The sequence below is a fragment of the Hylobates moloch genome, unplaced genomic scaffold (genome assembly GCF_009828535.3).
Source record: "Hylobates moloch isolate HMO894 unplaced genomic scaffold, HMol_V3 SCAFFOLD_14, whole genome shotgun sequence".
NCBI classification, from domain to species: Eukaryota; Metazoa; Chordata; class Mammalia; order Primates; family Hylobatidae; genus Hylobates; species Hylobates moloch.
Genome location: NW_026652289.1, coordinates 59,059,545 through 59,073,993, shown reverse-complemented (window position 1 = coordinate 59,073,993; position 14,449 = coordinate 59,059,545). Strand labels below are relative to the sequence as shown.

The window sequence follows — 14,449 nt, the reverse complement described above, 5'->3', positions numbered from 1 at the left end:
CAGGGGATGCTGGGGGGACTCTGTTACGAGCAGCATCCTAGGCTGGATGGGGCCTTCCTTAGGGTCCTTGGAGTTCATAGTTTTGCTTTGTCTTGCTTCCCTAGTTCTGCAGACCCCAGGCCAGTATTTGTGTGCGTGTGCGTGTGCATGTGTGTGTGTGTGTGTGTATAATTCATTGAAGTGAGAGAGACACTGGATTCTAAATTCTCAGTAAACTGCAAATATTGTGAGATGTGTTAGTACTCTGGGCCAAGACAAATGTAATTTTGGATTATTAAGTCCACATGACAAATGAGTGCTTATTAATTTTTATTTATCTTGAGTGAATTAATAGGGACCAGCAATGGGAAAAAAATAATTGTCATTCTACTCATTCATAGAGAATAGCTGATTTGGAGAAAACCTTAAGAAACAGTAGCATAAAATCACAGAATGTTGAAGCTGAAACCTTTGTTTGCTTTAATTCAACAAATATGTATTAAGTAACTTCTTGGTTCTGGAAATTCAAAAGCATGCAAGAAACTGTTCCAGTCCTCAAGGAGCTCAGAGTTTGGTAGGGTCAACAATAGGAATTTGATCAAGGAATAAAGGTGGTATGAGATTAGGGCAGGCTGTCACTAACTCATTGTGGGGGGTAAAAGAGCCAGAGAAAGCTTTCTGGAGGAAGTTATATCTGAGTTGGGTTTTGTTGTATGAGTAGGAGCTTGGCAGGAAAAAAAGTTGGAGAAAGGCATTCTTGTCAGAATGAAGAAGAACATAGTCTTGTTAATACATGAGGTGAGTTCAGAAATCCAGCAGTCTGAAGGTGTAAAGTGGAGGGAGATGAAGAGAGAGGGGTGGGCAGGGAGCAGGTCCTGAAATCTGAGCTGAGGATAGGTCTGGACTTTTCCTCCATGATCAGGAGCCATCAAAGGTGTGAAGCAGGAGAAAGACCACTTTGGTGGACCAGTGGCAGATGCACCAGAGAAGGCAAGGCTGGAATCAGGACCCCCCTTATGAGGAAGTTGTAGTGGATGGGGATAGAAGCCAGGTAGGGCTAATGAGAAGGGAGAAAGTGGATGGATTGTATCAGTTTCCTTTTTGCTGCTGCAACAAATTTTAAACGTAAAGCAACACAACTTAATTTTCTTACAGTTCTGGAGACCAGAAGTTCAAAATCAATCTACTGGGCTAAAGCCAAGGTGTCAGTCTGGCTGGTTCCTTTTGGAGGCTCTAGGGTAGACGCTATTCCCAGATTGCCTTTTCCAGCTTCTAGAGGCCACCTGCATGTCTTGGCTCATGGCCCCTTCTGTCATCCTCAATCCGCATTCTTCCAGTGTCAGCTACCATCATCACATCACCGTCTATCTGATTCTGACTTTCCTGCATCCCTCTTCTAAGGACTGTTGTGGATATTCAGGGCCCAGCTGGAAAATCTCCTCATCTCAAGGTTCTTAATCACATTGGCAAATTTCTCTTTGCCATGCGAGTTAACATTCACAGGTCCTAGGGGTTAGGACATGGATATATTTGGAAGGCCATTATTTAGCCAGCAACTGGATGCAAAAGACTTTGGGAACTGTAACCAATACAATTTGGTAACTGACTAGGGAGAATGGAGGTGATAATGGGAGAGAAAACCCCTGTGGATACTGGTTTGGGCAGCAAGTGAATGGTGGCGCTACCAACTAAAAGAAAGAAGGAGGAAGAGCAGAGTTGGAAAGCAGGTATACGGGGAGGTGTGGAATAATGTGCTCAGTTTTGAACATGGTGAATTTGAGATGTCCAGTAGGTCATCAGATACGTGGAATTCAGGGAAGAGGTCTGGGTGAGAAAGAAATCTGAGTCAGCCATGTTCAGTTGGTAATCGAAACTGGGGTGTGGGTAATGGTAACTCAGGGAGCATACAGAAAAGAAGTTTTTGAACTTTATGGTACATCAGAATAGCCTTGGCATAGAGTTGGCAGGTTTAGCAAGTGAAAGTACAGGAGACCCTGTACAATTTGAATTTCAGATAAACAACAAATACGTTTTTAGTATGTCTCACATATGGCGCGCACCTCGCTTGCCCTGCCTCTCCTTGTTTATCTGAAATTCAGATTTAACCGGGCATCCTGCATTTTGCCTGGTGTCTCTACCTTGGGAGCATGTTAAAAGCAAGGCACCTTTGTGGGCTGCGTTCCCAGGGATTCTGGTTCTGTTGGTCTGCGGAGAGGCTTTGGAATCTGTATTTTAACACGCTCCTTGGGAGACTCTCAGGCAGTTAGACCTGTGAGACACTGAAGGAGAGTGAGGAAGGAAGAGGGCTTGGGAGGAGACCCCAGGAACCTCAGCACTGAAGGGCAAGGGAAGGAAGAAGCCAGCACACCGGCCTGAGAAGGACCGGATAGAGCAGCAAGAGGAAAACCAGCCCTGGTGGCCTCATGCAGGTGTTTTGAGGATGAGCATCAGTGCAGCAAGAAGCTGTAAGAGGCCATAAGTTAAAATGTGGAGTCAGTGGCGACTGTGGCAGATTTGTGGAGACCCCACAGCATTCTTGTTCATTGGAGTTCTCCTCCAGTCTGGGCGGTACCCAGGACACGGTGATGGTGCCTGTATCTCTCTGCCTGTCTGCCTCTCTGCCTGAGGGCTTTCCCCAGCACAGCTTGGCTGCAGGCAGGCACGACCTGAAAATTCAGGAGTGTGAATGACCCAGGACAACCCTCACCAGTGGGTCATGCAAGCTGGTGGACTGCTGGTCCAGCCTCCCAGCTCCAAGAGCTCAGTCCACTCAATTTCTCAGAGAGGGCTCAGAGGGCTTGAGCCTTCGTTGCCCACAGTGGTGTCCTGCTTATTAATTACACTTGGTTAGCTTCTCTCCTTTCCCTGTCTCACTCTGTCCCTGTCCCTCCAATTCTCATTCTCTGGAATCACTTTTCAATTATACTACATGCACCCAGGACCTTGTCTTAGGGTCTGCTTCTGGGAGAACCAAAACCAGGACCTTGGAGATGTCTGTTCCCATGGAGTCATGGGGATGAGCTGAGGGCAGCAGGCAGAGGGGTGGGAGGGGGGCAATGATCTCTGGAAGGAGCCGTGAGGCAGGGAAAGGCTGTCTTCAGTGAACCCCAGCCTGTTCTGGGTGCACCTCTCCTCCTTGGCAGCCTGCATTCCCCAGTGCTTATCTCATGACCCTGGTTCCCTGAGGCCCCTCTGCAGAACCTCCTTCTAGGATCTCTGGACCCTGGTGGGCCATTTCACTGGGACTCTGCCTTCTTCAGCCATGCTAATGAGGGCATGTATCTATCCCCTGTCTCCTCCTTTGCAGTTGATGATGTTCTTCCATTTCAAAATAGGCCTTCGATATCTTAGAGAAGGAAGGAGATGAAGTTTTCCTGAGCACTGCTTTGTATACAACTCTGCTGTCTCATTTAATCCTCACAACACCACAGAGAGTGATTTTTCCCATCTTTCCAATGAGGACTCTGGGGCTCAAGGGAGTTAAGTCACCTGCCAAGGTCACCCCACGCAGTAAGTGGTGGAGCTTAGGCGCTGGTCTGTTGCCTTGCCAGGCTGCCTACACGTGACAGGTATTTGAGGATGACACCCACACTCAACCAAGCCCTTTCCCTGTCCAGGCCTGTGATCACATTTTCTTTAGATGACACTTCAAGGGGCATGGCTCCTGAACTCTTACCTCTTGGGTGACATTCTTGGTCTGCCTTCCCAGTGAAATATAGCACCCAGGGCTGGTAGCTTTCCAAAAGAGCTCTGTGCCAGTTACCTCCGATGACCTGAACATTACACCTCCACCTCCTATCCCAGGATCGCATTAGCTTTTGAAACAGCCACAGTCCTTACGTGGGCTCATATGAAGCTTTGGGGTTACCTAAAACCCCCGAGTCTTTTTCACGTGGCCTGTTGCCAAGCCAGGATGCTCCTGGGGCAGTTAATCATTTTGATCCCAAATGCAGGCCTTGACATTTGTTAGGACTGTGGTTTTCATAGTTTGGGCTAACACTACAACAAAAAGAAATGCAATAGGTGTTGATTTCTCTATATGACCATTGATTGGCCATCAGTGAATTAACATTTGTGTGCCTCATATTTCCAAGTAGATTTTCAGTTCCTTGAGGGCAGAGGGTATGCTTTCCCTCCTCCGCATTGCCTACAGGGTCTGGCACAAGGGTCTGCAAACAGTAGGTATTCCACAAGCATTGCTATTGCCTGACTGAGGAAAAAGACTCTCAATCCCCTAATCCTGCCCTCCTCAGCCTCAGCTTCAGCTCTTGTCAGCACCACTCTCCCTGACTGTACTATATGGAGCACCCCCATCTGGAATGCTCCCGTGGAGTGGCTTCTTACAGTATTGGTGGCAGGCAAGATGGCGGAGTGAAGGAAAGAGCACTGGCCATGGAGCTGAGAGACCTGGGTCTGAATCAGCTCTCGCATGTGACCGTGTGCTGTTCCCTCATTTGTAAAATAGAGACAATGAAAACAGGTTAATGTATTGAATCCGTACTGTAAAATGTGCTCCATGCTTTTTGCCCATAATCTCAACCCAGTGAATTAGGGATAATAAATATTTCCATTTTTTAGATGAAAAAATCTGAAATTCAGAATAGTTAGTTTGCTCAAGGTCACAAAAGTAAAGAGTGCAGAGCTGGCATTTGAACCCATGCTGTCTGCTCCACCCTTAGCCACTGGGCATAATAAATATGTCACCTCATAGATTATTGCACAAGAGAATGGCAACTTGCTGATAAAGTGCCTGTTACCAGTGCTATCTCTCTCCCCAGCTGCCTCTCCACCTTTAATTTTTCCCTCGCCTCAGAGCAGAGCTAGGACAGAAAGGTAGAAGTAGAGGAGATTCACTTTCAATACGGTCAAGGGAGCAACTTCCTGACAGTTTTGAGTCCTCAGAGAGAGCCCTCTGTTCTTGGAAGAGGAGAGCAGAGCCTGGCTGGTCAGCTGTTGGTGGCGGAACCCCTGTCTTGGTCTGGAGGAGGGAGGAGTCATCATGCAGGGGTCGCCTGGGGGCCCGCGGGCCTTTGAGGAAAGAATTCCTTAGTTCACAGGGCCATCCTGACCCCTCTCTCCCTTGTCTCTCACACATGATCTGTCACCACGTGGTGTTGATCCCACCCCACCTGCCCTGGCATCCTTCTATCTGCTTCTCTCCAGGCCACCAGCAGCTCTCCTGTTGAGCCTGGCATTGGCGATCTAACTGAGTGTGTGACCTCTCTCGATTGTCCATCCACACAGCACTCTGTGGGTCTTCCCAAAATACAATGTGCTCATGCCTCGCCCCAGCCCAGGACCCTCAGAGCCTTTCCATCTGTAGGAAAAGGTGCTAAGAGACCTTCAGAGGTCTCTCCGCCAGTCACCCAGTCCCTCTCAGGGCCCCCAAAGCCTCTGGCAGGCCTTTGTATGTGCCTTTCCCTCAGCCCGGGACCCTCTCCGCCCTCTCTCTCTGCTGACTTTGTCTTCCCCTTCCAAGCCTGTGCATTTCCTTTTCCTGGAAGCTGTCTTTTGAACACCCCTTTTCCTCCATCCTTACCCCAGACGACAGAGTGAGTCTCATGTCATCAAAGCCCCCACCTCTAGGACCTAGACTTGAGCCAGCAGTACAAGTTTTCTTGAGTCCTCCAGGTGCCAAGAAGACTTGACCAGACCACGAGGATGCAGAGATAAATGAACCATGTTCCTAGGCCTGGAGGAGCTCTTCAGAATAGCATGGAGTATGTGTTAGCCAAGTTAAGCTCAGGTGCTCTGGGGAAAACCACACAAGGAACACAGATAATCCAGACTGAGGGAGTCAGGGGGGGCTTCCTGGTGGAACAAGTGCTTAAATAGAGCTTTAAGGTCTCAGTGGGGGATAGCACGTCAAGAAGGGAAAGAAAAGTTTGTGTTCAACTAGAGCCCTGAGCGAGTAAGCCATGCCGGGCACTGCAGAATGACTGAGCTGAGGCTGCATGACCCTTGCTGATGGGTGCTGCACTGGCTGAGTGGGAAGGGGTCTCCTTGGAGGCCTCCCAGGTCTCTGGAAAGGCAGGAGTGGGGGATGCACAGGAGGACTAGGTTTGGAGGGACAAGAGGGTAAAGAGGCTGATCTTGATTTAGAGTCCTTGTGGGATCCCTGAGTGGAAATTGCTTAGTGGGAAGGGCATCTGAAGTGGAAGGAACAGCACGAAAAGGCCAAGAGGCCAGACTGAATGATGGACCATAGGTAGTGGGACAATGAGGACACCTGGCTGGAGTGTGGAGAAAGAGGAGGGAGGGACTGGTCAGCTGAAGGAGGTTCCCAAGGTGACTGTACCTGAAAGTCAGTTATGGGCCAGACGCTGTGCTAAGTGTTGTTTTGAACATTACTTTTTATCTTCCCAACAATCCTGTAGCAGCCCCATTTTACAGATGAGAGCATTGAGGCTCAGAATGGATAAAGGACTTGCTCAAGACCACATAGCACCAGCCACAGGCTTGCACAGTAGGTGCTCAATATATATGTCCGAAGGGGCTGGCTGACTGCATGAATGAATGAATGAATGAATCAATGAGTGAGTAATGGAATTCAAGCCCAAGCACACCTGGCTTTTAGCTTGAGCTCTGTCCTGTCCTATACCTTGTTGCCTGAATTCTCTCCACCTCAAAAACAACAACTATAATTCTAATGGTAAGAAGAGTGAATAACATAGCTTCCCCCTGAGCCTGAAGTGCTTGTGGCTTTGAGCAAAGCCCTCACATTCCTCCAAGCCAGGAGCTCATGACCACATGCTTCCCCTTCCGGAATCTTCCCTAACTCCTCCTGGGGCAGCTCCATGCCAGCTGCCCTTTTGAAAGCCACTGTTTGCTTTCCCTGCCTCCAGTTTTATCATTTTCTCCAGGAAAATATTTGCCTTCCCATTATTTTAATCATGCCTCATGGGTCCAGCAGGGAGGCCTTGCAGAAGAATAAGCCCTGTTTCCTGTTTGCTGTACTGGGAAGACAAACAGGTTTGTTTGACTTACCTGCATTTTCCCAGCAGGTGGACCCCTTGGAGCAAACACGGACTAGACCTTGGGCTTCCTGCCCCTTGGACCTGGAGTTGACTTGACTGGGGAGCATTTAAAACGGAAATTGCTTCCCATAAGCCAAGCTGGGTGGATGGAGCTGTTCTCTTTGGTTTATCACAGAGCCCGGATTCCTCTTATCATGCACGGTGCCTGAACTGGAAGTGAGCTTCTCTTGAGTCCAGGAAATATTCAGTCTTCCTCAAATAGCAACCGAGTCCTGTAATACTTGAATGGATTGATCTAAGAGTGAGACTTCAAGATGAAAATATTCTAGAGATTAGGGGTGGGAATAAGTAGGGGGCTATGACCAGGGAGAAACTTGAAATTTATTGGGGTAAAAATGGCCCTGATTTTTGAAGCCAGACAGATCTGGTTCAAATTCAATTATAGGTGAACTACTTTTTATGTGTGTGTTGCTAAGGATAGAGCTGTTGCTTCATTCATTCTGTGAATGTTTAGTGAGCACTTCCCAGGTGTCATCCCTATTTTAAGTGTTGTGATGCACCGGTGAACAAAACAAGTAATAATTTCTACCCTTTGGAGTTTACAATCCAGTGGAAAAAAGCCAGGCAAACATAAGACATAAGAAAAACATGTAGCAAGTTAGACAGGGATCAAAAAAAGTGGAAGAGGGCCGGGTGCAGTGGTTCACACCTGTAATTCCAGCACTTTGGGAGGCCTAAGCGGGTGGATCGCCTGAAGTCAAGAGTTCAAGACCAGCCTGGCCAACATGGTGAAATCCTGTCTCTACTAAAAATATAAAAATTAGCCGGGTGTGGTGGCAGGTGCCTGTAATCCTAGCTACTCCGGAGGCTGAGGCACAAGAATCTCTTGAACCCAGGAGCCGGAGGTTGCAGTGAGCTAAGATCACGCCATTGCACTCCAGCCTGGGTGACAGAGTGAGACTCCGTCTCTTAAAAAAAAAAGTGGAACAGGTTTAGTGTGATTGGGAAGGTGTTGTTCATGGGTGAGGGTGCAGTATAATTAGGATGGTCAGGGTAGGCCTCTTGAAGAAGGTGATATTTGGATAACAACTTAAGGAGGGAAAGTACTTAATTCCAGAAATGTCTGATTCCAAAGCCCATGCTCTTAAGCCTACACCACCTCTCTCCCAGTTGAATACCAGCAGAAAGCTGGACACATGGTAGTACTTGGTAAGTATTAGTGCTTATCCCATCCCTCTTCCTTTTAGAGTATCTTGGGCATGCATCAACCGGGGAGACAGACAAGAGGGTGGGGGGTGGGGATCCCAGCAGGGCACCGTTGCCAGAGCAATGTGTGGGCATAAAGTAGGGATCCTGGGGAGCAGGCAGTCACCAAGATGCCCATGACTTCTCTTACGTTTGGAGTTCACTCAGGTTGGGGAGTAGAGTTAGGGTGGGGAGGGCTAGAACAGTTAGGGAAGATAAGACTCATCCACTGATGCTCACTGCACTCCCTAACTTTGCCTGGAGACAAATGCACTACACAAACATTTATTGAGGGCCTACTAGGAACCCAGTGCTTCCCCAACCATGTCATTCTCCCAACTGTCCTCTGAAGCAGGCAATAGCATCTCTATTTCGCATTTAGAGAAACTGAGGCTCAAAGGTTGTAAAGCTTATGTGTTGCTGACTGGCTTGGATATAGCTTTGGATCTGTCTGATTTTACAGACCAGGTAATTTTTACTTTATAATCATGATCAATTTCCGATGGAACAGAAAATTTATCTGAACAGCTGCCAATGTCGCTATCATCCTCAACCTCACCATCAACATTACCAACATCACCATCACCATTAACATCACAATCACTATCACGGTCACCATCACCATTACCGTCACTGTCACCATCACCATCACGATCACCATCACCACCATCACTGTCACTGTCAACATCATCGTCACCATCACCAACATCACCGTCAGCTTCACTATCAATGGTCCTGTGATTACAGGCAGCAGGACATATCAGATCATCTCTCTCAGCTTCAGCTTCCTTATCTGTGAAATGAGGATAAGTATGTCTACCCCAGAGGTTAGGAGAGGTGCTGAAGTAGGTCTCCCATTTCCTCCACTCCACCAAAACTGCTCTTTTCAAAATCATCAATGACCTCTATAATTGTTGTCGTTATACTCAGCCTCCAAGAACATTCAGTGCCTCTGACCACTTCCTCCTCTTGGCTTTGTGACAGTCGCTGTCTGGATTCCCTTCCAGCTCACCGATCCCCACCCTCCTTTGCTAGCTCTGTCTAATCTACTAGATCCCTAAATATTTGAGTCTTGCAGAACTTTCTTCAAACAGGCTCTCTAGCTGCTTCCTCCCTAGTCCAAACAACCATCGTGCCTCCCTTGAAATACTATAGAAACTCCACATCACTAGGGCACGGTCAGGGAAGTGGACCTTAGAGTGGGCCATGGAGCACCCCCTGGGGAAGAAGGGTCCCTTCCTGGGCCCATCTGGAACTAACAGCACTCTCTTCAAGGAGGAGATATAGGGTCAATCCCGAGCAGAATTTTTCGCAGGTAGTTTGTGAAGTCTCTGCCTCCTGAATCTGCATCCCTTTCAGCTTTCTGTTGCTTGCTGGGTCTCTACTATCTCAGATGATCAGAGCCCTCAGAATCTTCCCACCCTAAACATGTCCACACTGAGATGTCAGGGACAGTGGCTGCCACTTGGTTTCTATTTAGCAGAGAACTAACAGAGTGCTATAGAGAGATCTCCAGTTAATGGCTGGGAACATTTGCAGAATGCTTTCCTGAAATCTGAAATAGCACCCCTTTGGGGGCTACTGTTTCTGCCTCCACACTGGGGGGCTTGTTCTGAGACAGATGGTCCCCTGTTGGGCTGTTCTCACACACACGAGCAGAGGAATTCTTTTAGGTCCTCTTGGCCTCGGGAGCATTTTGAATCAGATGCCAGGAGAAACAGATTGCCTACCCCTTATTCTGGGGGCTGTGGGTGGATGGCTTTGAGAGGAGATCTCTTCCAAGAATGTGTTTTCCCTTACATCTTCAGGATGCCATGCACTTCCCGCTCTGCTCTTTTGAGGCTGGCATAAGCATGAGAGTTGCTTGGGGGGGGGAACGTCTGTACTGCCTCTGCCCCACTGCTCAGGAGCAATGGCGGGTGAGTGAGTCACTTTTGGCATCCTCCTTTGTTCCCTTTGCGTAGGGCTACCCAGTTGGTAACACTACAATCTGCTCTCCACCGCCAGCTTAACATTCCTAAAATAGCTCAGTGTGATTGGGCCATTCCGTTGCTCAAGAACCATCCAGAGTCTTCCATTGCCCGTAGAATGAAGTCCCAGGCTTTCGTCTCACATTCGAGGTTGCTACCATCTGGCCTTCATTTGCTTTTCCAACCATGCCCCTAATTCCTTCTCTACCCAAGGTCTTCCCTCCAGACAGTCAGGTCTACTCTCCTTTCCCAGAATGCCTGGCCTCCTGGCTGCATCCACACCATTCTCTTCGTTAAAATGCTGTCCCCCTTTGTTGTCTGTATAAACTTCTTCCTGTTCTTCCAAACAGATTTGAGGCCAACTTTGCCAAGGCCTCCTCTCCTTGGATGTCTTCCTTGATCCCTCCTTTCATTTGCCCCCTGATTCCATGTGATCACACAGAGGCCCTCTTGTGACTACTTACCTAGGTGTGGGCAGGGAGTGGGAGAACCACAAGGGACAGTACCCAGGGCTGTTACCACCAACAGGTACTCCCAGTAGCAGGAGAGCTATTACCACTTCTAGGCCTGAAGAAGTGAGGGGAGGAAACTGTTAACAAAACCTGGAAGGAGGAAGGCCTGCAGAGAAGACCACAGGGCTGTGACCTTCCACAGAGATGTAGTCAGCTTGTGGAGAGCTCTCTGGTGAGTCAGGAGAATGAGCACCCCTTGACTGAGACCAGTTGGAAGCCAGAGCACAAGGGAGCCCCTTAGAAAGTCTCTGCAGGGGCCGGGCGTGGTGGCTCATGGTCAGGAGTTTGAGACCAGCCTGGTCAGGAGTTTGAGACCAGCCTGGCCAGTATGGTGAAACCCCGTCTCTACTAAAAATACAAAAATTAGCCAGGCGTGGTGGCAGGCGCCTGTAGTCCCAGCTACGCGGGAGGCTGAGGCAGGAGAATTGCTTGAACCTGAGAGGCAGAGGTTGCAGTGAGCCAAGATCACACCATTGTACTCCAGCCTGGGTGACAAAGCGAGACTCCATCTCAAAAAAAAAAAAAAAAAAAAAAAGTCTCTGCAGGTCAGCCTGCCTGTGTGGGCAGAGGAGTGAAGGAGTGTGGAGAGGAATCTGGAGGGACATAAAGAGGAAGAGGATTCTTGCTTTTACCTTAGATGTCAGATGGGTAAATTGCGAAGACTTTGAATGTCACAAGTAGAAAGATTCTTAGGCTCAAGCTGTTCAACCTCATTTCCCACATAGGAAAGTGGAAGCCCAGAGGGTGTTCATGCTGATCTGAGACCACACAGTAAGGTAATATCAGAGATGAGACAGGAGGAAGTGTGAACCCCCCAGTTCATTAGTCAATTGTTTTCTTTGGAACAGAGCATCTAATAAGTTACACAATAAGAATCTGAGTTTTAGTCTTGCTGGCCATGCTGGCTGTGTTTGGTAACTGGTGAGATGGCCTGATGGGAGTCTTTTTGCAAGTGGTGGCTAACAGCCCTCCATGGAAGAGGTGCATCCTGAAGGGGGAAGCCATGGATGATGATTTTACCCAGTGGTCTGTGGACTGACATTATGGACATATCACAGCAGTTGTTTGTTTGTTTGTTTGTGTTTTTGAGACAGGGTCTCGCTCTATTTCCTAAGCTGGAATGCAGTGGTGCAATCACAGTTCACTGCAGCCTCGACCTCCTGGGCTCAAGCAATCCTACCACTTTAACCTCCCAAGCGGCTGGGACTACAGGCACGTACCATCATACCTGGCTAATATGTTTTTAAAAAATTTTTTTGTAGAGACGAAGTCTCGCTGTGTTCCAGGGCTGGTCTCAAACTTCTGACCTCAGGTGATCCACCCGCTCAGCCTCCCAAAGTGCTGGGATTACAGGCGTGAGCCACTGTGCCCAGCTGGCAGTTGTTTTTCAAGTCTGTTGTCCACCTGGGTTCTGGACACCATTTGAATGCTCTCCCACAGAGAGCAGAGCGTGTGTATGTGTGTGTGTGTGCATGTGTGTGTGTGTGTGTGTTTTAAGGGGAGGAATCTACAGTAGAATCTGAAAGAGCTCTTTCACCCATCTCTGAGTCACACTGAATTCCAAGCAGCACTGCTGTGGGTTCCCCATAAGGGAGCATAACAGAGACAGCTCTCCCACACCCCACTGTATTTATTATTATTATTATTATTTGAGATGGAGTCTCACTCTGTCGCTTGGGCTGGAGTGCAGTGGTGCAATCTCGGCTCACTGCAACCTCTACCTCCTGGGTTCAAGTGGTTCTCCTGCCTCAGCCTCCTGAGTAGCTGGGATTACAGGCGCCCACAACCACGCCCGGCTAATTTTTGTATTTTAGTAAAGACAGGGTTTCACCATGTTGGCCAGGCTGGTCTTCAACTCCTGACCTCCGGTGATCCGCCCACCTCAGTCTCCCAAAGTGTTGGGATTACAGGTGTGAGCCACCATGCCTGGCACCCCTCTTTGTTTTAATTCTCTTTCACCCGATTTCCTTCTACTCTTTTTTAAAAAAATTGAAGCAGTTGTGCAGTTTTTTGCAATGTTCAGACACTGATACTTATGACTCCTTGCATCTCAGATCAAGCTGTGGGAAGGCCCGGGCAGGGAATATGATATCCAATGGTCAGTGGAAGGAATGCACTCAGGGAAGTCAAATTCATGGTCTAAGTTCCCACAGCTGGAAAGGGACGACCAAGCAGTAGGCTTGACTCTGAAGACCATGCCGTTTTGATTTTACCATATTGGGACTCTCTCCTTCTGCCAACAGTTCCTTTTTCTGATTCTTTTCCTATTCTTTTTCTCTCTCATCTCTCAACCCTTCTCTTCTTCACCTCCATCTCCCCCATCCTCTCTATTTCTCTCTTTCTCCTTTTCCCCTCTCCCCACTCTTCTGAAAAGCCACAGCTTCTCTCTGTTCTAATATGCCTAAGACATTGTCCCAGGAACTTTCTTAGGTGCTTCTTGACACCCAGAGTGACTGAACACAGGTATATTTGTTGGGAGAGCCTCTGCCTCCATGGGAAGAGAAGCTAACTGGTTGACTTTCTGCTACTTGTACCAGCCAAGGGGCTATTTGCAGACAGTACATAACAATGACAAAGCACCATAAGACATTGAGCAATCTTTCCTTGCATCAATTAGATTCTGACATCTGCTTACTGTTTAATTATCTTTTGACTGAGGAAATGGAAAAGCTGACAAATAGTTCAACCCAACAAGAGTCAGGTTCCTTATTTTTCCCCCTTCGTGAGCATGTTTTTAGAACACCGATCTGCCAACATCTCCTAGTCTCTCTGGGGCACTGGCAAAAAATAGACAAATATTTATGTTCCATGAACTCAAGATGGTTTTCATATTGTTTTCATGTTTAACTGATTTCAAATGAACGACAATGGCTCTTAATGTGGTTACAAGAATTTGCCATTAATTTTCACTTGAAATTGGATGCAGCCGGTATACATGCCTCCACCGTATTCTAGTTCTTAACGATTTGCCTTCCAAAAACATAGGCTGCTTCCCACTGGCTGATTGGCACAACAGCTTAATGAGGGTATCGATCTCCTATTACATGTGAACAAAAATTAAATTGAGAATATCATCCTATTTCAGAGCGCTTTGCACGTAGCACTTGAGGTAGGCAGCTGGGACACTGAATGAAGAGCCTGGGGGAGGCAGGTTCAGCATGCTACCCTTTCCTGGTCGTGAAGATGCCAGCTCCAGCTCCAAGCAGGTGACAAGGCTGGGTGGCCAGGGGACATGGGAGTGGGGTTCGAGGTCTCAGAGCATTTTAAAAAACCTCTGTTGTCTTTCTACCTTGGATTTTGGGAGCACCAGGGTAATGTTCTAAACTTCTTTGTGAGGTTTAAAGTCTTCCCTCCCTTGGTCTAAAATATTGAAGTGGGTGGTGGAACAGACAGGTGACATGAAGATGAGAGTTGAGCCAGAGGAATAGGATTCTCCATCTTTGGGGACGTCATTTAATTTTGGAAACACTCAGTTTCTGTTTAAGCAGTGTAACCATATAATTTGTTGAACACTTTTGAAGGGGTGAATATTAAATTGGATAACATGTTGGGAAAATGGGCTTAAACTGGAGATAAGGTCGACCTATGAATAAAGAAGGGATTAGGCCACATAGCGGGGGTCAGGGGTGGTAAGTAGTTTTCATACCCATGGTAATTACGAAAGAGCGATCAGGCTTTCTGGACTGCATTGTGGAGGGGATGGTGCAGCTGCTCTTGAGCACCATGGAAGAGTTTCCTGATTGATTAGCAATGTCTGCTCTGGTCT

General features: G+C 47.9%; 1 long non-coding RNA gene across 1 annotated transcript in view; it reads left to right on the top strand.

Annotated features, from left to right (window-relative positions):
• The window catches only part of LOC116482490 (uncharacterized), a 108,150-nt gene that overhangs the window by 9,051 nt on the left and 84,650 nt on the right, over positions 1-14,449 (top strand). The window contains exon 2 of the long non-coding RNA XR_009209852.1: positions 13,769-13,889. This is a non-coding gene — a long non-coding RNA (uncharacterized LOC116482490). The remainder of the gene's footprint in view (positions 1-13,768; positions 13,890-14,449) is intronic.